Source organism: Sus scrofa, chromosome 2, assembly GCF_000003025.6.
Source record: "Sus scrofa isolate TJ Tabasco breed Duroc chromosome 2, Sscrofa11.1, whole genome shotgun sequence".
Classification (NCBI taxonomy): Eukaryota; Metazoa; Chordata; class Mammalia; order Artiodactyla; family Suidae; genus Sus; species Sus scrofa.
This window is the reverse complement of record NC_010444.4, coordinates 49,850,495-49,873,743: the sequence shown is the minus strand read 5'-3', so window position 1 is coordinate 49,873,743 and position 23,249 is coordinate 49,850,495. Positions and strand designations below refer to the sequence as shown.

At 46.5% G+C, this 23,249-nt stretch overlaps 1 protein-coding gene and 1 long non-coding RNA gene across 2 annotated transcripts in view; one reads left to right on the top strand and one right to left on the bottom strand.

Moving 5' to 3' along the window:
- On the bottom strand, window positions 15,195-18,361 carry LOC106509420. The gene is made up of 3 exons (XR_001306964.2): window positions 17,329-18,361; window positions 16,779-16,864; window positions 15,195-16,441 (listed from the first exon to the last, which is right to left on the bottom strand). It is a non-coding gene; the product is annotated as an uncharacterized LOC106509420 (long non-coding RNA).
- Window positions 16,332-23,249, top strand: part of LOC106509418 (40S ribosomal protein S4, X isoform-like) — a 43,425-nt gene continuing 36,507 nt past the window's right edge. Inside the window, exon 1 of the mRNA XM_021083337.1 lies at window positions 16,332-16,465. The gene's annotated coding sequence lies outside the window, so the exon portion shown is untranslated. The remainder of the gene's footprint in view (window positions 16,466-23,249) is intronic.

The following is a 23,249-nucleotide window of genomic DNA, read 5'->3' as shown; positions in this document are numbered from 1 at the left end:
ACTGACAATCATGAATTAAATACTCTAGACATTGTATGGCTGAGAAATGTGGCCAATGATCCTAGGGTTCCTAATTAATCCCTTTGTTGAGGCCCCTGCTGTGACAGCAGTATCTCCTGTCCAGCCACCCCCTCACCCGGTGTTTTCCTGGTTACATGTGGTTACAGCATCAATTTTCTAGTGGTTACTTTGTACGAAACACCATGCATAGCAGTTGCAGAAAGAATTGTGCTGATAGACCTAGACTGTGAACAGGATTAGATACCACACAGTTCTATTAAAGACACTTTCGCTGTCAGGTGATTTGGACAAGCACAATTTTTTTTTCCTGTCTGCCACACACTATTGCTGTGATGTTGCTATTATGTCAAAGATGCTATTCTTTTGTTTTTCTCCCCACCATTTTTAATGGCCGCATCCACAGCATGTGGAGGTTCTTAGGCTAGGGATCAAATTGGAGCTGCAGCTGCCGGCCTATGCCACAGCCACAGCAATGCCAGATCCGAGCTGCATCTGCAACCTACACCACAGCTCACGGCAACACCAGATCCTTAACCCACTGATCGAGGCCAGCAATTGAACCCGAGTCCTCATGGATACCTGTGGGATTCATTACCTCTGAGCCACAATAGGAACTCCAAAATGTATTTTATTTTTAATTTAAAAGTATTATCTCTGTCACTTTTTGAAAGCCGTTTTTGACATATCCAAAAATCTCATGCTTCATGAAAGCAAAAGCAGGAATTCCCAAACATTCATGTGCATATCTGATTACTTTCATATCTAAATCAAATGTACAGGATATGGAATGATGACACTAATGTTTGGTTAAAAAAAAATAAGTTGTTGGGGGTTCCCATTGTGGCTCAGCAGGTTATGAACCTGACTAGTATCCACAAGGATGTGGTTTGATCCCTGGCCTCGCTCTGTGGGCTAAGGATCGGGCGTTGTTACAAGCTGCAGATGGTCACAGATGCAGAAGGTCACAGATGCAGCTTGGATCTGGCGTTGCTATGGCTGTGGCATGGGCCAGCAGCTGCAGCTCCAGTTCAACCCCTACCCTGGGGACTTCCACATGCCACAGGTGCAGCACCCCTGCCCCCAAAAAAAAACAAGAGTTGGAAGTTCTCATTGTGGCTCAGTGGGTTAAGGACCCACTGTTGTCTCTGTGAGGATATGGGTCCAATCTTTGGCCTTGCTGAAGAAAGATGAGTAAGAATATGCAAGTGGGTAAGGTAGAAAGATTTCTTAGAGGAACTAACATAAATAGAACCCAGAGGAACGAAACTACATGGGGGTATTGGGATGGGGAGGGCATATTGTGTGTCTAAGAGGAGAGGAAGCAAGCTTATTCTGCACAATTGCACTGGGAACCCAGCTTCGCTTTGTCAGGTTTATGTTTTCCATTTCTGGGTTTCAGTTCTGTGATAAAATGCTGAGGAATATGGACTTCTGTTTATTCTTGTTCAGGGAAGTGTCGAAAATAATAATGAATGAACAGAGAAAGAAAGGTGTATAATAGATCCTAGGCATTATCAGTCAAGGACTATGAGCCTCATCAACTCTGGGAGAAAAAGGAGAGAAGAGCTCAACTACCATCACCTCTTCTGAGCCCCATCTTCTGGGAGGGGCCCAGAGTTTGCTCCTAAGGCAATATCCATCCTGCTGACTGCTCCTTTAGCAGGTCGGTTCTAGACATTGTTCCTCCTATCCCTATACCATCCTCTTGCCTCCATTGTTCCTGGTGCTGCCTCCTCTGGGCCCAGGCCCCTCTGCCTGATCCTTGGTCATTGCCACCCCCATGCCCCCTCCTAGCTCCTGGCTCCTGAATGCTGAGCAGCCCCAGCAGAGACAGATGTGGGGCAGGTGGTGGCAGACAGTTCTGTGCTTTGGAGCTAAGCATCTCTTCCCCTTTGGCAGGGGCAGCTGTTTCTCTTCCTTTCTTACTCCTTGGTGTCCAGAGAGGACCAGGAAGGACCTAGCAGCCTCCCCATCTAATGTTGGATGCATGTCTGCTATTGAGCCCCCACGGTATTGCTGTTATGATCTTGGCTGGAATGCTTGCCAAGCAGGCTGGAGTGGGGGTTTCTATGTAAAGACTGAAATTCGAGGGGCAGATCCTAACCAAAAGTGGCTAGAGGGTGAGTAAGAGCTCAGTCTCAGGGTGCCACAAGGGTCAGTGGAGAAAACCAGATTCTACTGCAAGCCAGAGGCGGGAGGTTTGGCTCCCGGCTCAGATCCCCAGTGAGGAGGAAGCAGCACAATCCCATCTGCCACTTCACTGGTGGTCAGTGTGTGTGATTAGTGTGTGACACTGGCTGCATGAGTTCACACACGCACTGGCTCACACATCTGGAAGCCAGAAAATCCCCAGTTTCATCCGAGGAAAGACCCAGACCCACTCCTTCACCCTCTGCTGATCCTTTCTCCTGCACTTGGTCTTGGAAGGAAATTCCTCCTCCACCACCAGGCTCTTTCTGTGAAACTGGAGCACAATCCAAGTTACATCTGTTTGCATTTTCCTTTCTCAAGGAGGCAACTTCAAGGCTCTCCCTTTGGGCATAATAAAAAGAGAGCAACTCAGAGGTAAGAGGGTGAGTGGGAGGGAAAACGTGAAGAGACAACTTGGGAGAGATGAGAGGGGCTGAGGCCTTAGAAGTGCAGCAGAGCGAGCGAGGGCAGCTGATGGGCCTGAGAGTGTTGACTGAGCAAGGAGAGAAGGCTCAGCCATATTCCCATGTGCTTTAACCCCTGAACTGAGCTTGGGCAATGTGTTAAGGCTGTTTGACTGTGTTTCGGGTAAGGATTGAAAAACATTTATTTAGCAATGATTAGTAGTAATCTTTACTGGGGGTGGCTGCTTATATTCTAACTATAGTTTTGTTTGTTTTTTAAATTTTATGGCCATACCATGGCATATGGAAATTCCCAAGTCGGGGATTAAATCTGAGCCATGGCTGCAAGCTGTGGCAATGCTGGATCCTTTAACCCATTGCACCAGGCCAGGGATGAAACGCATTGCCTCTGCAATGTCCCGAGCTGCTGCAGTCAGATCCTTAACCTACTGCAGCACAGAGAGAGCTCCTAATTATAGTGTTATCATTGTAACATCTTTTTTTTTTTTTCCTTTTAGGGCTGCATGGCAGATGAAAATTCCCAGGCCAGGCATTGAATCAGAACTACAGCTGCCAGTTTACACCACAGCCACAGGAATGCCAGATCCTTAAACCACTGAGCAAAGCCAGGGATTGAACCCACATCCTCATGAATAGTAGTTGGATTCTTAACCAGATGGCAATGGGAACTCCATAATTATAATGCTGTTATGCTTTCTTCTGCCCTGGGAAATGTCCTTATGACATGGAGTGGGTGCCCAGTGAGTAGGTCTGTACTTTGAAAGTCTGTCTCCTTGGCAAACCTGATTGGTCCTGTGACAGACACTTGACACAAGAGGGCTCTCAGATCTATTCACAGCCCAGCCATTGGTGGTGTTGTTATCAGAGCAAACTTAGGTCTGCTTGCCCTCCATGCAGCCCAGCCAATCCACTGGCACCAGGTCTTGGTGAAGGCAACTGTGGCATTTTTTGCAGGTGCTAAGCAAGGAGAAAGTGCAGTGTATGCTCAAAAGTCCTAGACTCATGGATGGTTTGGGGGAAGTATTTTTTCTCCCTCTCTCTCTCTCTTCTTTTTTTTTTTTTTTTTTTTTTTTTGCTTTTTAGGGCCACACTTGCAGCATATGGAAGTTCCCAAGCTAGGGTTTGAATCAGAGCTATAGCTGCCAGCCTAGGCCACAGCCACAGCAATTCGGGGTCTGAGCCACATCTTCGACCTACAGCACAGCTCATGGCAATGCCAGCTCCTTAACCCACTGAGTGAGGCCAGGGATTGAACCTGCATCCTTATGGATATTAGTGCGGCTCGTTAACCACTGAGCAACAATAGGAACTCCTTTTTTTTTTTTGGAAGTGTTTTCAAAGGCAGAGTGAGGGAGGGACTGGCAGGTGAGTGATCAGCTTGTAAACATCCTTCTGACTGGCTGCTGGTGAGGTAACAGGGTAACTTCACGAGTCAACATTATCAACTTTCTGGGTCCAACCGGTCTGGGGGCTACGTGCTGGTAGTCAGCAAGCAGTCAATTTCCTTCACGTGATGGGGGTTTCAGTATCTGCAAAACAACTTAGGAATGTGCATCAAACTTATCTTTACCTTTGAAACAGAACCGGGGTCCTTGTAGCTGATTTATGGTTTAAGTTATAGCTATTCTCCTGCCGTCTGCCCTTTGTTTCTGCATTCTTTACCTCCCTAAACATTAACTGCTGGGACCTGCTCTTTGTTCCACATGGAGGCCCTAGGAGGTTGTAGTATATTTCCATAGCCTCTTTTCCCAATCAACAATAAGCAGGGACACAGAGGGATCTGTCTGTCACCGGAAAGGCCCCTACATGCCCCCCTTCCCCCGCCACTCAGTTTCAGTATGAGGGTCAGTCCCCAACCTAAGCCAGACCAGAGTCCCTCTGAGAGCAGAGCGAGAATAAGCCAATTCCTTGCTGCAGGGGGCAGATGGAGTGTGAAAGGCCAGAGAGCTATTGGTACTCAGCCACTCTAAGGAGCTTGGTCTACAGTGGGGAGAGTTGAAACCAGCACTCAGAGAGAATCAACTTTGAATCCTTGGTCCCAGTTATATCTGGCTGAGGCCCAAACTCAGGGTTTCCCTCCCATCCCTTTAGTTTATTTATTTATTTATTTATTTATTTGTCTTTTTTTTTTTTTTTTTTTTTTTTTCCCATTCCTTGGGCCGCTCCCGCGGCACATGGAGGTTCCCAGGCTAGGGGTCGAATCGGAGCTGCAGCCACTGGCCTACACCAGAGCCACAGCAACGCGGGATCCGAGCCGCGTCTGCAACCTACACCACAGCTCACGGCAACGCCGGATCGTTAACCCACTGAGCAAGGGCAGGGATCGAACCCGCAGCCTCATGGTTCCTAGTTGGAGTCATTAACCACTGGGCCACAACGGGAACTCCAACCATCCCTTTAGTTTAGTTGCTACTTGAAACAATCAATTTTCCTCCCAGTAAAAACCCCCCTCCCCCATTTTTCTTTCTCAAAGTAAATGTTTTTCTTTACTTTTCTTTTCTTTTCTTTTCTTTTTTCTGGCCTCATCCATGGCATATAGAAGTTCCCCTGCCAAGGACTGAAGCTAAGCCACAGGGGTGACCTACGCCACACCTGCAGCAAGGCCAGATCCTTAACCTGCTGTGCCACAGTGGGAACTCCAGTTGGTTAGTTTTTGGCTTCTTGCATTGTATACCTAAACTTCTCTCTTACACAGATGACAAATTGAGTAGGTTAAATTAATATTATCCAAAGATTTCTTCATTCTCAGATCTCAGATTTCTCTGCATCCCTCAGTCACAGTGGTACCCAAGAGGAGATGTGTCAGTAAGGACTGTTTTGCTCTCAGCCAGTTTTGAAAGCTCCCTTATCAGAGCTTGCATCTGCCTTTCTAAGAAACTCTCAGTCACCTTACATAAGACCTGGGACCTGCCTCCAAGAGACCACAGTTCATGAGACAATATGAGATCCAGAAACCTAGGCACTTTTCTGGAGCATCCTCAGAGGACATCTGTTTTTAAATGTCTATGTGACCTGGCCTCTTCTTGTAGAAAGTTGAATATCTGCAATAAAGCAAAACTTGTTTCTAGCCTTGCAGACTAATGCACTGTACCTGAGCATCTAGGCCCTGCTCCGTACTCCGTGACTCATGTCACCTGTTAACCCAAGACGAGCAACTGGCCAAGGCACAGTATTTCCCCCTTAAATCATCTGTGGGACAAGAACTCACAGTTCAGCAACTCAGGACTTGAAGAGGAAAATAGGATTATATGTGTATTTATATTCACCAATGGGCTGAATAAAAGAATGTTTTGGACATTTGAATGCATTTAAATTGGTAAGACTGAATATTATTCAAGTTTCCTTTTCTGTCCAGGGGAGAGGCAGCAGCTGCTGGTATTTATTTATTTATTTTGATTATGATGATTATTTTTTGCTTTTTAGGGCCACACCTGTGGCATATGGAAGTTCCCAGGCTAGGGGTCGAATTGGAGCTACAGCTGCTGGCCTACACCACAGCCACAGCAACAAGGGATCAGAGCCCCATCTGCGACCTACACCACAATGCATGGCAATGCCAGATCCTTAACCCACTGAGCAAGGCCAGGGATGGAACCTGAATCCTCATGGATACTAGTTGGATTCATTTCCGCTGCACCAAGACAGGAACTTCTACTGGTCTTAATTTAAACTCTGCTGTTTCACACAGAGGATAATGTTTTATTTTATTTTATTTTTATATTTTTTTTAATTTTTGGCTTTTCTAGGGCCACACCTGTGGCATATAGATGTTCCCAGGCTAGGGGGTGAATCGGAGCTGAAGTCACCGGCCTACACCGCAGCCACAGCAACGCCAGAGCCAAGCTGTATCTGCGACCTATACCACAGCTCATGACAACGCCGGATCCTTAACCCACTGAGCAAGGCCAGAGATCGAACCTGCAATCTCATGGTTCCTAGTCAGATTCGTTAACCACTGAGCCACAACGGGAACTCCAGAGGATAATGTTTTAGTGAAGAGAAAGGGGCCTTCAGGTTACAGAACAGAAAGTTCAGTTTTGGGCATGTTGAGTTCAAGGTCCCTGAGGGGCACCACGGTGGCAATAGCCAACGAGCAGTCAGCTATATACCCATGACCAAGTTTTTTTCTTTTTAATTTTAATTTAATTAATTTTTGCTTTTTAGGGCCACACCTGTGGCATATCAAAGTTCCCCGCCTAGGGGGGTCAAATCAAGATGCAGCTGCTGGCCACAGCCACAGCCACAGCTACACAGGATCCAAGATGCGTCTTTGACCTATACCATAGCTCACAGCAACACTGGATTCCCAACCCACTGGGCGAGGCCAGGGATCAAACCCGCATCCTCATGGATACTAGTTGGATTCGTTTCTGCTGTGCCACAACAGGAATTACCACACCCAAGTCTTAGATTTGGGCATCACTGGTGCTGGAGTGGTCATTGAAACTTTGGGCCTGAGAGAGAGAATCTGAGAAGAATTTGTAGGATGAAAAGAGAAGTAAAACCCAGAGAACACCATTTGGGGTTGATACAGGAAATGGAATTAGACAGATGGAGGAAGAGCATCCCAGGAGACAGAAGAAAATGAGGGGTGAATGGTATCTCAGTGGCCCCAGGAGAAGAGAAGTTCAAGAATGAGGAAGTGGTCAACAGAGAATGGACCTAAGATGATAAGGACTGACGTCACTGGCGACGTTGGAGAGGCAGCTCCAGAGGTGCAGCAGAGAATCCAGATGTCAGGGGACTGGAGACCTGGCCTCAGTCCACGGGGGAATGGAATTTACCCGCCACTGCTTAGCCGTAGGTGTTGACAAGAAGGTGAAAGGTTAAGGAGACAAAGGAAGTGGCGAGGTAAGGAAAGCAGAGCTATGAGTACAGCTACGTTTAGAGAATGGGACTTTTTCAGAGAGCGTTGCACTTCTCAGTGATGCCAAGGCTCGGAGAATGGTCAAGGGGACAGTGGCCCAAGTGGCAAGAAGGGCAAAGGTCATTGGAGACAAAGGGAGTCAGAGACCTTAAGATTAAGATGCAGCACATGTTATCCAGGATGATGACAACATCTCCCCTGGGAAACCTGTGAGTCAGGGGCCCAGGTCCTCAGTGAATACTGGGAGGTGGGAAGATGAAAATGCCAGTGAAGGGAGACTCAAAGCAGAGTAATGGTCCACAAGAGGCAGGGGAGGTGAAAAGCTGCTGACCACCCTCCTCCTTGTCTCATGGTAGCTGGGTGACAGCTGGGAATGAGTTGGCATCTCTCAAGAGACCATCGAGGGAAGCCAGGTCCTCAGCCAGACTGCAGTAAAGGCAGAAAATGGAGGGAGCTCTTTTCTTTCTGTTTTATTTTAATATTATTATTATTTTTTAGGGCTGCAGCCATGGCATATGAAGTTTCCAGGCTAGGGATTGAATCAGAGCTACCGCTGCCAGCCTACACCACATCAACACAGGATCTCAGTGGTGTCTGCCACCTACACCACAGCTCAGGGCAACACCAGATTCTTAACCCACTGAGCGAGGCCAGGGATCGAACTCGAAACCTGGTTCTTATTGGATTTGTTTCCACTGTGTCACAATGGGAATTCCAATCGGGAGCTCTTTTTTAGGTTTTTCTAGGTTTCAAGGTTTTCTTTGTTTTAGGTGAACAAAGGTTGCAGGTGATACAGGCTCAGCAGGCTGAGAGTCACAACAGAAAGGACAGTGGGCAGCACCAATCAAGATTACAGGAGGGGCCAGGTAACTGGACTGACTTGTGTTTTGGGAGTTAGCCTGGATGACAGGGGAGGGAGGGCCACAATGGGACTGATTGACCAGGGCCAAAGGACACCAAGATTGAAGTGGCCTCCAGGCTGTACAGACCAAGGCCCTAGACAACCTGAGGTGCAATTTAGGGCTTTGCAAAAGGTTTTTTGTTGCAAGAAAAAATCTGGTGATGTTTGGAGTTCCTGTCGTGGCGCAGCAGAGGAAATGAATCCGACTAGGAACCATGAGGATTCAGGTTCAATCCCTGGCCTCCCTCAGTGGGTTAAGGATCCAGCATTGCCATGAGCTCTGGTGTAGGTCGCAGACCCAACTGGGATCCCACATTGCTGTGGTTGTGGCGTAGACCCTCAGCTGTAGCTCTGATTTGAATCCTAGCCTGGGAACCTCCACATGACAGGAAAAAAAAAAAAACAAAAAAAAAACAAATTGACGATGTTTTTCAGGAGCCTCTGCAGGACCTGGCCCTGGGGAAGGGATGGGTGATTAGACCTGCATGAGGATAGAAGTAGGCAGTGGTCTCCTGCACCCCAGCCTCAGTGGATATGCCTTTGTCATGGATTCTAAGGGCTGGTCCCCCATCCATGCTGCTCTCACTTCTTGATGGAGGAGCCATGCTCTTTAAATGGCATTGACTTCATTCCACCCCAGCACTGTGTCCTCAAGCAGTTAGAGAAAGCCCATCCCCCTGACTGGCTCAGGGAGGGGCCTAAGCTGACTCTTCCTTACTCTACATGTTGGCTTCTCTGGCCATAGGGGTTGTTTTGGGGTGGGCATATGACAGACATTGGCCCAAACAGCCTGAAGCCTGGGAACCTGTATGAATGGTGACAGGATGTACAGTCTGAAAATACCGGAGCCATTCCTGCTCCTTCGAGGGGAAACTACCTAAGAATAAAATCAACGCACAGAGGAGGGCAGAGCTGAGAGGGAAGTGCAGAGAAACCAGCCCCTGAAACTGCTGAGAACGTCTAGATCGAATAGTTGGTCAAATTTTCATTGCTTCTGAGATAAGACTGACTTTTCATTATTATTATTTTTCCCTCCTTCCTTCCTTCCTTCCTTCCTTCCTTCCTTCCTTCCTTTCTTTCTAGGGCTGCAGCTGTGACATACGGAAGTTCCCAGGCTAGGGCTTGAATCGGAACCACAGCTGTCGGCCTACACCACAGCCACAGCAACACAAGATACTTATCCCTCTGATCGAGGCCAGGAATTGAACCCACATCCTCACAGACACTATGTTGGGTTCTTAACCCACTGAGCCACAAAGAGAATTCCCTTTCTTTCTGGAAGTTCCCAGGCCAGAGATCAAACTGGAACTGCAGATGCAACCTATGCCACAGCTTCGGATCCTTAACCTGCTGTGCCACAGTGGGAACTGCAAGATATTTTTTAATTATTTAAACCAGTTTGAGTTGAGTTTTCTGTTTCCTCATCTTGCCTGAGAGCATTCCAACTGAGAGAAACCTATCTCAGGCATCCCTTTGTCCCATCAGCTCCTCCATGCCACCTTCCAGGGCCAAGGTGTGTCTGTGGGCAGGGCATGGTGCAGGTTCTGGCATTCTTTCCCTTCAGGGGCCTGTGATTCTGAAGATGGAGCCTGATGTCAACTACGAACCAGAGAGGGGCCCAGTCTTCTTTGTCAGAGAATATTTGGCCTCCAGCTTCTATCTTGGTAACTTAAACACCTATTTATACTTTGTAGAACATGTTGCACTGTTCCACCTGTATTCCTTTTTTAAATTTATTTTTTTTAATTTTGTGTGTGTGTGAATTATTTTTTCTTTTTTGGCTGCCTGTAGCATATGGAGTTCCCAGGCCAGGGATCAAATCAGATCCCAGGCCAGGCTGGGGATTGAACCCTGGTCCCTGTGCTCCAGAGACAACCCCAATCCCATTGCACCACAGTAGACACTCCCACACCTGTATTCTTTTTTTTTTTTTTTTTTTTTTTTTTTGCTTTTTTAGGGCCACACCCATGGCATATGGAGATTCCCAGGCCAGGAGTCCAACCAGAGCTACAGCCACCAGCCTATGCTACAGCCACCAGCCTATGCCACAGCCACAGAAACACAGGATCCGAGCCGCGTCTGTGACCCACACCACAGCTCATGGCAACACCAGATCCAACCCACTGAGCGAGGCCAGGGATAGAACCCACAACCTCATGGTTCCTAGCCAGATTCTTTTCTGCTGCGCCACGGCAGGAACTCCATCCCACACCTGTATTCTTAACCATGTCCCTAAGCTAGTTTTCTGTTAATGAGACTGTTTCCTCCTATCTCTGATCGTTACCACATTGTATTACCTGCTTTTCCTTCCAATTCTCCCTGTTTATTCAGTGAATATTTACCCACTGCCACCGGATCCAGGTGGCAGGCACTGTTCCTGGCACTGGGGATAAGTCAGTGAACAAAACGACTACCTCTGTCCTCAGAGGCTTACATTCTAAGGAAATATAGATAGTAAACAAAACACACAAATGAAAGAAATACAGAGATCTAGATCTAAATAGCGCTTAAAGTAGAAAATCCAAAGCAGGGAATTTTTGGTGTGTTTGCCTAGGAAAGTTGTTTTGGCTTCTGAGTAAAGATCTGACAGACGTGAGGCATGTACTACAAGTGAGTACAGAGGGGAAAACATTCCAGGAGGAGGAAACTGGTCCTTCAGGTGCGCATGTGCCTGGGTGTTTGAGGAACAGCAAGGAGGCCAGCCTGACCAAGAGGAGTGATGGAAAGGCAGAGCAGGGAGTTCCCGTGGCGCAACAGAAACGAATCCGACTAGGAATCATGAGGTTGTGGGTTCGGTCCTGGGCCTGGCTCAGGGGGTTAAGGATCCTGCGTTGCGGTGAACCGTGGTATAGGCCGCAGACTCGGGTCAGATCCTGTGTTGCTGTGGCTGTGGCATAGGCCAGTGGCTACAGCTCCATTTCAACCTCTAGCCTGGGAACCTCCATATGCTGCAGGTGTGTCCCTAAAAAGCAAAAAAAAAAAAAAAAAAGATAAATAAAAGATCAGAGAGGTGCTGGGGTCTTCAGGGGATGGCAATTACTTCAACTTTTATAGCTGATGATAGGTGGAGAGACAAGGGTAGGTTTTGGTTTTTTTTTCCATGATTTTTATATTTTTTCCATTATTGTTGATTTACAGCATTCTGTCAATTTCTGCTGTTACAGCAAAGTGACCCAGTCACACATATATACACACATTATCCTCCATCATGTTCCCATTGCAAGTAACTGGATATAGTTCTGTGCTATACAGCAGGATCTCATGGCTTATCCACTCCAAATGCCATAGTCTGCATCTATTAACCCCAGACTCCCAGTCCATCCCACTCCCTCTTCCTTCCCCTTGGCAACCGCAAGTCTGTTCTCCAAGTCCTTGAGTTTCTTTTCTGTGGAAAGATTCGTTTGTGCTGCATATTGGATTCCAGATACACGGGATATCATATGGTATTTATCTTTCTCTTTCTGAAACAAGGGTAGGTTTTAAGTAGAGGACTGATGTAGCCTGACTCGGTTTTTAAAGAAAAGAGAGGATTCAAGTGTGACTCCAAGTTTGGGGCTTGAGCAAACAGAAGAATTAACTTGTTTATTAACTGATATGGTGTCTGTTAGAGAAATTACTTTGTGCATGGGGTGTGTGTGTGTGTGTATGTGTGTGTGTGTTTGGGGTGGGGAGGGATGGAGAAGAGTTGGTCAGTGTTGGACATTTGTTTTTTGTTTGGGGGGTTTTTTTTGGCCACACCCAAAACATGTGGAAGTTCCCTGGCCAGGGACTGAATCTAAATCTTGGCTGTGTCCTGTGCAACAGCTGTGGCAACGCTGGATATTTCACCCACTGCCCTGGCTGGGGATCAGCAGCTTCCCCAGCAATCCAAGCCACTGCAGTCTGATCCTTAACCCACACCTTATCCTGCACCACAGCAGAAACACCTGGACTTTTCTATTTGCCATCCCTTTGCACTGGTCAGATGGACAGACAAATGTTTGAGTCTGGAGCTCAGGGCAGAGGTTCAGGTTAGGGATCTGTTTGAGAATCATTGCAGTGATGGTATTTAAAACCACAAGCCTGGAAAAACTCTCTCAAGACCCTATTTTGCTTGTACTTTGAAGATCCTTTCCCCAAAGTGTGGCAGTACTTTAATTTGTATCTTGAAATATTTTATTTTGGAAGTTCCTGTCATGGTTCAGTAGTTAACGAACCCGACTAGTAACCATGAGGTTGCAGGTTTGATCCCTGGCCTCGCTCAGTGGGTTAAAGATCCAGCGTTGCTGTGGCTGTGGCGTAGGCCGGCAGCTACAGCTCCAATTGGACCCCTAGCCTGAGAACCCCCATATGCAGCAGGCCCTAAAAAGACAAAAGACAAAAAAAAAAAAAAAAGAAAGAAAGAAAGAAAGAAAAAGAAATATTTTATTTTGAAACCAATTGAATGTACTGAAAATGAAGAAGTGGCATTTTATGTCTGGTTAACTCCAGCTCTGGGAGAAGGACGGGGTGAAGCAGTCTTTGCAATGTCACCATCCATAGAAGTTAAGGTTTTGTTGGTTTACTAAAGAAAAAAATAGCATACATTTGACTAGATCACTTTAGCTTAGTTTATCATTGTATTAATATATAAAATAAATCATTTTTAAAATATTCAAAATGTTGGAGTTCCCATCGTGGTGCAGTGGTTAACGAATCCAACTAGGAACCATGAGGTTGCAGGTTCAGGCCCTGGCCTTGCTCAGTGGGTTAAGGATCCAGCATTGCCATGAGCTGTGGTGTAGGTCACAGATGCAGCTTGGTTCCCATGCTGCTGTGGCTCTGGAGTAGGCTGGCGGCTGTAGCTCCGATTAGACCCCTAGTCTGGGAACCTCCATATACTACGGGAAGCGGTCCTAGAAAAGGCAAAAAGACGAAAAAATAAAAATAAAAAAATAAAATATTCAAAATATTATGGTATGGGAGAAAAGGAATCAAGTGTTACTCCCCTCCCCACATGCTTTTGCCTCAGGGTCACCTTACTTTCTGTTCCATCTAAACTGGAGCAGTCTCCCACAGATATGAACAAGATTTGTTCATGTCTCTCTGCTCAGATGTTTTCTTATTAGAGAGGCAGACACTAACCAAATGTAAATAGCACATCCCATCACTTCCTGCTCTATTTATTTTTCCTTTTAGCATCTTGTACTGTGTATATCTGTTTATTATCTGCTCCTCTCCATTACAATAAACTCAATAGCTATTTGTGGAAGGAATGAAGATCATAATATTCCTGTTGGAAAGTTGTATGAAGCAATAGTGACTATTATTTTATTGATTTGGTAACTTTATGCATTACAATTTTATTTTTTATGATTTTTATTTTTTCCATTATAACTGGCTTACAGTGTTCTGTCAGTTTTCCATTGCACAGCAAGGTGACCCAGCCACACATTCATGTACATATTCTCTTTTCTCATATTATCATGCTCCATCACAAGTGACCAGACATCACAAGTAACCATACAAGTGACCCAGTGCTATACAGCAGGATCCCATTGCTTATCCATTCCAAAGGCAATAGTTTGCATCTATTAACCCCAAATTCCCAGTCATGCACTACAATTTTAAAACGGTTTTGGGAGTTCCCGTTGTGGCGCAGTGGTTAACAAATCCGACTAGGAACCATGAAGTTGCGGGTTCGGTCCCTGCCCTTGCTCAGTGGGTTAACGATCTGGCGTTGCCCTGAGCTGTGGTGTTGGTTGCAGATGCGGCTCAGATCCCGCGTTGCTGTGGCTCTAGTGTAGGCTGGTGGCTACAGCTCCGATTCGACTCCTAGCCTGGGAACCTCCATATGCCACAGGAGCGGCCCAGGAAATAGCAAAAAGACAAAAAATAAATAAATAAAAACAGTTTTGCAACTTTAGTAGACATGAGGTGCTATGTCAAGGTTTTTTTTTTTTAATTAAAGTATAATTGATTTACACTAGTATATTAATTTCAGATGTACAACATACTGATTCAATATTTTTCAAGGTTGTTTTAAAAAGTTTCAGTATTGAAAGAGACAATGAACATTTCCCCATGTACTCATGTACTAATTTTTTTCTCCTTGTGAGTTGCATACTTAACTTCTTTGTCTATTTAGCTGTTAGCATCTTACTTGTTTTAATTTTAAATTTTAAAAAATTTTATGGCCACCCCCCAACATATGGAAATTCCCTGGCCAGTGACTGAATCTGAGCCACAGCTGTGACTTACGCAGCAACCATGGCAACGCCCGGGATCCTTTAACCCACAGCACACAGGCCAACGATGGAACCCACACCTCTACAAAGACCCAAGCTGCTGCAGTTGGATTCTTAACCCACTGCGCCTTGAGGGAACTCCTCTTGCTTGTTTTTATGTATTCAAACAAGCTTTTATATGTTTGAAGTATTTTCTGCTTGTTATTTGGTGCATTTTCCTTCTTAAAATCTTGTCCAGTTTTTACATTTTTGAATGTTAGTCTTCCTCTGCAGTGTCTTCTATTGTTTCAAAGCTTTGCGAATGTTGACATTTAGCCATAAATCTCTCTTATACTTATTAATATAGTGTTTCTATGACTGTTCTTTAAAATATGTAGAATTTTAATCCACATGGAGTTTATTTTGATGTATAAGTGGAATTTACATTTTTCCCTCCAAATTTTCATTCATTTATCCAAGCATTCCTTACTAAGTAATCCTACCTTAAACCTGTGTTTGGAAATACTACTTTACTGTGTGTCCCATCAGGATTTTAGGGGCATACGTATATTTATTCAGCTTCATTCCTTTCAGTTGACCTCAGCTTCTATTTTTGGCTCTGGTTTCAGCCGTAGCCCTAATAGTACAAAGAGACATTTCGCCCCCTGCAGGCTGCCAGTGGTCTCACAGGACCAGGAAAGCTTGCGGCAGGGCGGAGGGGCGCTCGCTACCTAACACTAGGCCGGATTCGAGGGAGAGAGCTGGAATGGATGTGTTGCTCTGTCTTTGCAGGAGGATTTCGGACCCTTTTGACCGGCTTCCTTCTGTCCAGGTCTCCTGAGGCTTCCAGCTTCCGGGATCGCATGTCTCTAGTACCCAGTAGAGCTGAGCCTTTATGTAGCTGTCACGTGGAGACAGTCTCCTTCGGGTTCTCCCTTTAGCGTCTCTCTTTCCAATTACGTGACCCATGGCCCATGACTCGTGGTTCTGGCCTCCTGCGAGGAATTCGGCGGCACCCAGGCACTGTGCCCTGGTCGTTTCTGGGCGCTGACTTTCCAGCTCACTCAGAAGCTGCTCGCTGGGCCCACGTATTCCCCCCATCCCCCACTTCCCCGACCGTCCCCCCATCCTTCTCAGCACATCAGTGACTGTACCCACTCCTAACAAGCTCACTATTGAAGTATTGTTGAAGCAGACACAGTTCAAATATTTTATTTATTCAACAGATGCACACATACCTACTGTGTGCCAGATACTGTTGTTATATGAGTCAACAGCCCCTGGACTGAGCCAGCCCAGGCCTCCTAGAACCCACCAAATTTGGATGTTAAAGTGGAAATCAGGTCTTTGAGCATCTCAGGGAATGAATAAGGAGCCGGGAAGGGGATCGTCCTGGAGTCGTCAGGGATGGGGAATGGGCTGGGCTGTGCGCCCCTCTCGCCACTGTCTCGGCTTCAATCCTCCAGCCACTGTGGAAGGGGAGGGTGTCCGGGAATCCCACGGCCTCCAGCCTGGCGCCACCCCGCCGGAGCCCGGGGCGGGTTGAGAGCGCGACCCGACAGCGCCACCGCCATCGCGGCGCCGGGTACTACGCCCACCCGCCCCCGGGCAGGAAGACGGCGCGGTCCCCGGTCCCCGCCAGGCTTCCATCGCGTCCAGGCGAGGGAGCTCACAGGCAGGACATTCCGCGGCTCGCCGCGGCGGTGACGGCCGCCTACGCCCGGGCCCCTCGGAACTCCACCCAGGGGCGCTCACCCTGAGAGACCTCAAGGGCTTCGCCGCGCCCTCGGGCCCGCCCCGGTTATTCTTTAGTCACGGGCTGACAGTCCACGTCCGGAAAACCCGGCGATAACTGGAGAATAAAACGTAAATACAGGTGAGCCAAGCAGCGGTTGCAACATTTCCGTGAGAAAACCCCCCGAAAAGCAGGGGTGGGCTTCCCGGTCCGGAGCCCTGCGCCCTCCAGTGCATGGGCCCTGGGGCGGAGGGAGAGGCAGCAGGGTCCACTCCCTTGTAGCCACTTGGGGGACAGCCTTGCTGCAGTTATAGGGGACCCCTGGGACATAAGACCCCTTTTCACGTGCTCCTGGACCGGCAGGACATTTGCCGCCTCTCTAGAGAATATACAGAGCAACAAGTCTTTGAATTAGTATTTCTTTTAAATTAGTTTGTATTTATTTATCACAAACCTGTCAGCAGATGAAAAACAGCATCCACGTTGTCCATCTGGTATGTAAGGCATTGTATTTATTCAGGTCCAGCAGGGGTTCTTAATCTAGGGGTTCAGGGCCAAGTAGGACTTAGGGGTCCATGAAAACCTTGAAATTGTTTCCACTTGGGGGGCTGATGTGCCTTTTTTTCTGGTGGTAAGTTCCTTAGCTTTTATGATTCCCGTTGTTTGGAATCTTAGTTTGATTAAGAAAAACTGGTCTAAAGTTAACATTCAGGTGGGTTTCTAGATTGAGAAGTCCTGATACTAACAGGAGGCCAGAGACCCATGAATCTGGACTCCCCCATGGAAGAGTTGGTCATTAGAGCCTGGACTTGACTCTCCTTAAGACAAGCCCCTTACCCCCCACCCCCCAAAAAAAAACCCTTTGGGGCACAGTTGGTTTCATTTTAAGGCCAAGTTAGGTTCAAGCAGATTTACTTCTGCATTTCTCTTCGCTTAAATAGAAATATCTCTCTGGTGGGTTTTTTCCCCCAGTTAGTCATGCAAACGCTCTATGCATCACTTACCACTGGGTTTCAGCCTCTGGGGCAGCCCTCTGCACAGGCAGGCCTGGGACCCCTCTGCCTTTGCAAAGGAGTGTCTGGGGGAACTTGGGTGCTGACCTCACTGTGCTGGGATTTTCCTCAGGCAATGTGCCCAGGGAGTTAACACGTGTTCCTTTTAAGGAAAAAAGTATACAAGATTTGTTTTTTTTTAATTGTGAAGGAAAAAAAAAAAAAAAAAAGATCGCAAAACCACCCATAATCCCACTAATAGGCCTAATAATAATTTGTTTTGCTTTAAATGTCGGCTCACTTAATGTGCACACATTTTGCATTGCCGTGATTATGGCAACACAGTAATTACATATTGAGAGCTGCTCTGTTTCACAGTCTACTATTTTCCTTTAACATACCATTAACATTTTACTATCTTCATAATTAGTGTTTTTAATGGCTGTATACTTTTTCACCCCACAGGTACATTTCATCATCTCCCTTTGTTGTATGTTTTTGTGGGTTTCAGGTTATTGGGGCAGGGTGGTTATGCCGTGAACTTTTGTTCAGAGAGTTCATGCTGAGGTCTTTTTTCTCCAGCCCTTTTTATCGTGTCTTGATGAACCTGTAAGCTCCAAAGAAATCATCTTTCCCTCCTTCTTTTCTTCCTTCTCTCCTTCCTTCATCCAGAAAATATTTAGTGGATGTCTATTACATGCTAGGCACTGGTCCAATCACTGAGGAATAGAGAAGTAAACAAAACAAAGTCTGGGAGTTCCCAACATGGCTCAGTGGTTAACGAATCCCACTAGGAACCATGAGGTTGTGGGTTCGATCCCTGGGCTTGCTCAGTGGTTAAGGATCCAGCGTTGCCATGAGCTGTGGTGTAGGTCACAGACGTGGCTTGGGGATCTGGCATTGCCATGGCTATGGTGTAGGCTGGCAGCTACAGCTCTGATTGGACCCCTAGCCAGTGCTACCATGGAACTCATATTCTAGTTAGAGGAAGTAGACAGTAAACATACTTTTTGTGTGTGTGTATGTGTGTGTTTAGGGCCGTACCCTCGACATATGGAGGTTCCCAGGCTAGGGGTTGAATCAGGAGCTGTAGCCGCTGGCCACAGCAACACCAGATCCAAGCCACGTCTGCGACCTACTTGCTCACAGCAATACCGGATCCTTAACCCACTGAGCGAGGCCAGGGATCAAACCTACATCCTCATAGATGCTAGTCAGATTCATTTCCGCTGAGCCACGATGGGAACTCCATAAATGTACATATTAAATATTCAGCATTGTATATAAATATTGTCAAATTAATTATAAGTGCAACAGAGAGAAATGAAGTCAGTTATGGGAGATCAGATGTATTCTTTTTTGGGGGAGTAATTAGGACAGATTTTTTTTTTTTTGATAAAGTAACATTTGAGCAGAGATATGAAGGAGCAGTCCTTTTGCACATCCGGTAATGAGTTTCTAGGCAGAAGAAACACAAGTGCAAAGGTCCTGAGGCAGAGGCACGTGCTTGGCAGTTGAGAGAGGTCACTGTGATGGAAGTGATTAGGAAGAATGAAAGAGGATGTGAGCAGAAAGTTGGATTGTACCTGTAGGAGACCATATTCTGTGAGAATAATGGAGCCATTAGAGGATTTGGGCCAGAGGCATGAGATGCTTTAATTTACCATTTAAAAGAATCAATTTGGTAGTTGTGGAGAACAGACTGTCAGCCTTTGGAGGTTGTTAATCCAGGCAAGAGATGATCCAGTGCTTTGTTGTGAGCCACAAGGGAAGTCCGGGATGATACAGTACTTTGGACCGAGGCTGCAGTGGTAAAGGCGATACAGATAGCCTGGGGATGGATCCAGCAGGATTTGATGATGGTTTGAACATGAAGTTGAAAGAGGAGTCAGTGATGACTTAAAAGTTTTAGCAAGAATGGAATTGCCAGTTTTTTTGTTTCATTTTGTTGTTTATTCATTTGTTTGTCTTTTGTAGAGGGAGGCAGGGAATTGGGAACTTAGTTTTGGACCTGTGAAAATTGAGATGTCTGTTACAAAGCTAAATGAATAAGTCAAGTTGAATATAAGAGCTTGCCGCTTAGGGGAGGAGTCAGAGCTGATTTTGGAGATGTCAGTGAACTCATAATATTTAAAGCAGAAGAAGCCTTCAGCCCAGACTTCTCTCCCCAGCCTTTTATCTAGGTGTATCCTTGACATCTCCATTTAAATGTCTAAAAGATAAGAGTTCCCTGTGGTACAGCAGGTTAAGGATCTGGCATTGTCACTGCAGCAGTGACTTGGGTTGCTGTAGTGGCACAGGTTCGCTCCCCAGCCCGGGAACTTCCGCATGCCAAGGGCACAACCAAAAAAAAAAAAAAAAAAAAAAAAAAAGCCTAAAAGACAACCCAAGGTCAGTGTGTCCATACAAAGACATCTGATCTTACCTGCTAAACTGGTCTACCCGCAGCCTCCTTTGTCTCGTCCATGAGGATGCCATTCTTCATTGCTCAGACTAAAGCCTGAACTTTTACTTTTTTTTTCTTTCACCTCCCACATGCAGCCCATCAGGAAATCCTGTTGGCTCTGACTTCCAAGTCTATCCAGGATCGATTCCAAAAACTTCTCACCACCTGCACGGCTACTATCCTGGTCCGAACCACTTAGTTATTTCTTGCCTGGGTTACGGCCGTAGACTCCTACAATTTCCTCTGCTCCACACCCACCCCCAGCCCCAGCAGGCTGTTCTCAGCACAGGATCCCAAGGGAGACTTTTAAAACATGTCAGAGCAAGTCCCTCCTCTGCTCAAAACCCTCCAAAAAGTGCTTATAATAACCCTCCAGGCCCTGTGTGACCTGACCCCAAGGAGTGCCCCTGTTTCTCCTGTTTCCCTCATCATTCATTTTGGTCCAGCAACACAGGGCTCCTTATTGTGTCGCCAACATGCCTGACACACTCCCACCTCACTTCTCTCTACTCAGAACGCTCTTCTGTCAGCTACCCTTGACTTGTTCCCTTATCTTTTTTTTTTTTTTGCAGTTTTTTGTTTTGTTTTGTTTTTGTTTTTGTTTTTGTTTTTGCTTTTTTAGAGCCACACCCGAGGCATGTGGAAGTTCCCAGGCTAGGGGTCCAATCAGAGCTACAGCCACCAGCCTATACCACAGCCACAGCAGTGTGGGATCCGAGCTGCATCTGCAATCTACACAATAGTTCATGGCAACACCAGATCCTTAACCCACTGAGCGAGGCCAGGGATCAAACCCGCATCCTCAGGAATCCTAGTCGGGTTCGTTAACCACTGAGCCATGAAGGGAACTCCTCCCTCACCTTAAGATTTTTGCTTGCTTCACTTTCTCAGCAAGCGTCTTTCACCCTGCCCTCTGATCCTGCTTTCCCTGCTCTTTTTCTTTTTTCATCTAACTTTTTACCTTATAACATATGATTTAATGTATTTATTCAAATATGAGCCCTTGCAGAGCGGGAATCTTTGTCTTCTTTTATTTGCCGCTGTGTCCCAGAGTTCCCAGAACAGTGCCTGGAACAAGGCAGATGCTCAATACATGTTTGTTGAATGAATCAGTGATTGAATGTAGAGTGTAATGATATGAGTCTGATGGCCTCCAAGGCAGATTGTGATGGTGAAGCTGGAATGTGGGAGTGATGGAGCATGTCAAGAGGAGGTATAGGTATAATGCTGAGACTCCTTCTGGGCTAGGTAAAGGGCACAGGTAAAAGATTATGAGGACCTGAACCAAGACAGGGAGTAGAAGTGTGTGTGTGTGTGTGTGTGTGTGTGTGTGTGTATTTTAAAGTATAGTTCATTTACAGTCTTAGACCACAGAAGCATATTTAAAAAGCGACAGGCTGAAAAACTGGAAGTTACATGAGTTCCTTTTGTGGTTCAGTGGTTAATGAACCCAACTAGCATCCGTAACAATTCGGGTTCAATCCCTGGCCTTGATCAGTGGGTTAAGGATCTAGTGTTGGCGTGAGCTGTGGTGCAGATGCGGCTCGGATCTGACGTAGCTGTGGTGTAGGCCAGCAGCTACAGCTCTGATTGGACCCCTAGACTGGGAACCTCCATATGCAGCGAGTGGGGCCCTAAAAAGACACACACATGAAAAAATGGAAGTTACAGAAACCACATAGTTATTTGTTCATTCATTCATTTACTCGGTCATTCATCAAATGTTTTCTCTGTTCCTACAATGTAGAAAATATGAGAAATATCAATGCTGTACCCAGTCAGAGCCTTCCTGAGTTAAGAGGTAAAGTGTCCAAGTGGATGAACGAGGTAGTATATTTCTTGAGCAGAGTATTTGTCTCAGCCTCACAGGGTTACTCACCCAGTACATGAGCTGCCAAGCATCTCATAGGTGGGAAAAATGAAAGCAGAGAGTACTGAATTGGCTGGTAGTTCTCTGGCAAATCCACTTGCTCTTTTGCTACTCAGGGTCTCTGGGTTTGCCTCTGGTCAAGGAGACACAAATTTGGAACGGAGCCCTAAAGCTTCCCAGATAGGAGTTCCCATCATGGCTCAGTGGTTAACGAACCCGACCAGTATCCCTGAGGACTCGGGTTCAGTCCCTGCCTCGCTCAGTGGGCTAAGCATCCGGCATTGTCCTGAGCTGTGGTGTAGGTTGCAGACTCAGCTTGGATCCTGCGTTGCTGTGGCTGTGGCGTAGACCCGTGGCTACAGCTCCAGTAGGACCCCTAGCCAGGGAACCTCCATATGCCATGGGCATGGCCCTAAAAAGACAAAATAATAATAATAAATGTTCCCAGATAGCTGTATTGGGAAGCTGTGTAGGCTGAGACCCTGCTTACTAACCTGCTCTCTCCCTTACTGCTGTGAACTGTCTACGGCGGTCAACTCCTGGGGCAGTGGAGGGAGTGATGGAAAGACCAACCAATTAGATAATTTTGAGAAGCATCTCAGTTAACCAGCAAATCACTGAAAGGACTGAGATGAATGGAAACTGGGATGAATGAGAACTGGGGTTAGCAGAACCCCAGGCTGGGGAATCTGCCCGCAGGGGCTACACGCAGGCAAATTCACAGGACCCTGGAGTCCAGAGGCAGCTGGACGTGTGCAGTTTCATCCTTTACAGTCCTGAGTGTATGTGTGTTTGCATAACTTGTCACGTTACTTTAGACCTTCAAGGCAAGCAAAGAGCTGGATCCTGGCCAGCGTGATGCAGGAGTCTGGCACCCTCACCTTTGACTCCTGTCCATGTCTTCTCCCACTTGGAGGTCTGGTATCATAAAAAGCATCCTGTTTTGCAACTGCAGTTGCTTTATGGAAATGAGATTGGATCGGACGGAGAGACTCACTTTTCACTTTTACATCTTAGTGTTAGCTGAATTCTTAAAATGAGTCAGTTTTGTTATTTAAAAAGTGTTGGTGGTGGCTGTGGCCTGGGAAATAAAGTCACCGATGGCTACAGCTCCAATTGTACACCTAGCCTGGGGACCTCCATATGCCACGTGTGAGGCAAGGAGGCCCTGTAATTGAGTCCTTAGTATTTGGACTTAGACTTTTAGCAAGTTACTTATATTTATTTATTTTTATGGACACACCCGAAACATGGAATTTCCCTGGTCAGGGGTCAAATCCAAGCTTCACCTGTGACTGATTGCTGCAGCTGTGGCAGCGCTGGGTCCTTTAACCCACTGTGCTGGGTGGGGATCCAACCTGAACCTCAGCAGAAACCTGATCTGCTGCAGTCAGTTTCTTAACCCACTGTGCCACAGTGGGAACTCCCAAGTTTTATTTTTTTAAAAAGGAAGCTATGTGGAGTTTTCTGGTGGCTCAGCAAATTAAGAATCTGGTGTTGTCACTGCTTTGGTTCAAGTGACTGCTGTGGTGATCGATCCGCTGCTCTGGCCCAGGAACTTCTGCATGCTCAGGCATGATGGGAAAAAAAAAGGGAATGGACTTTGGCCACAATCTC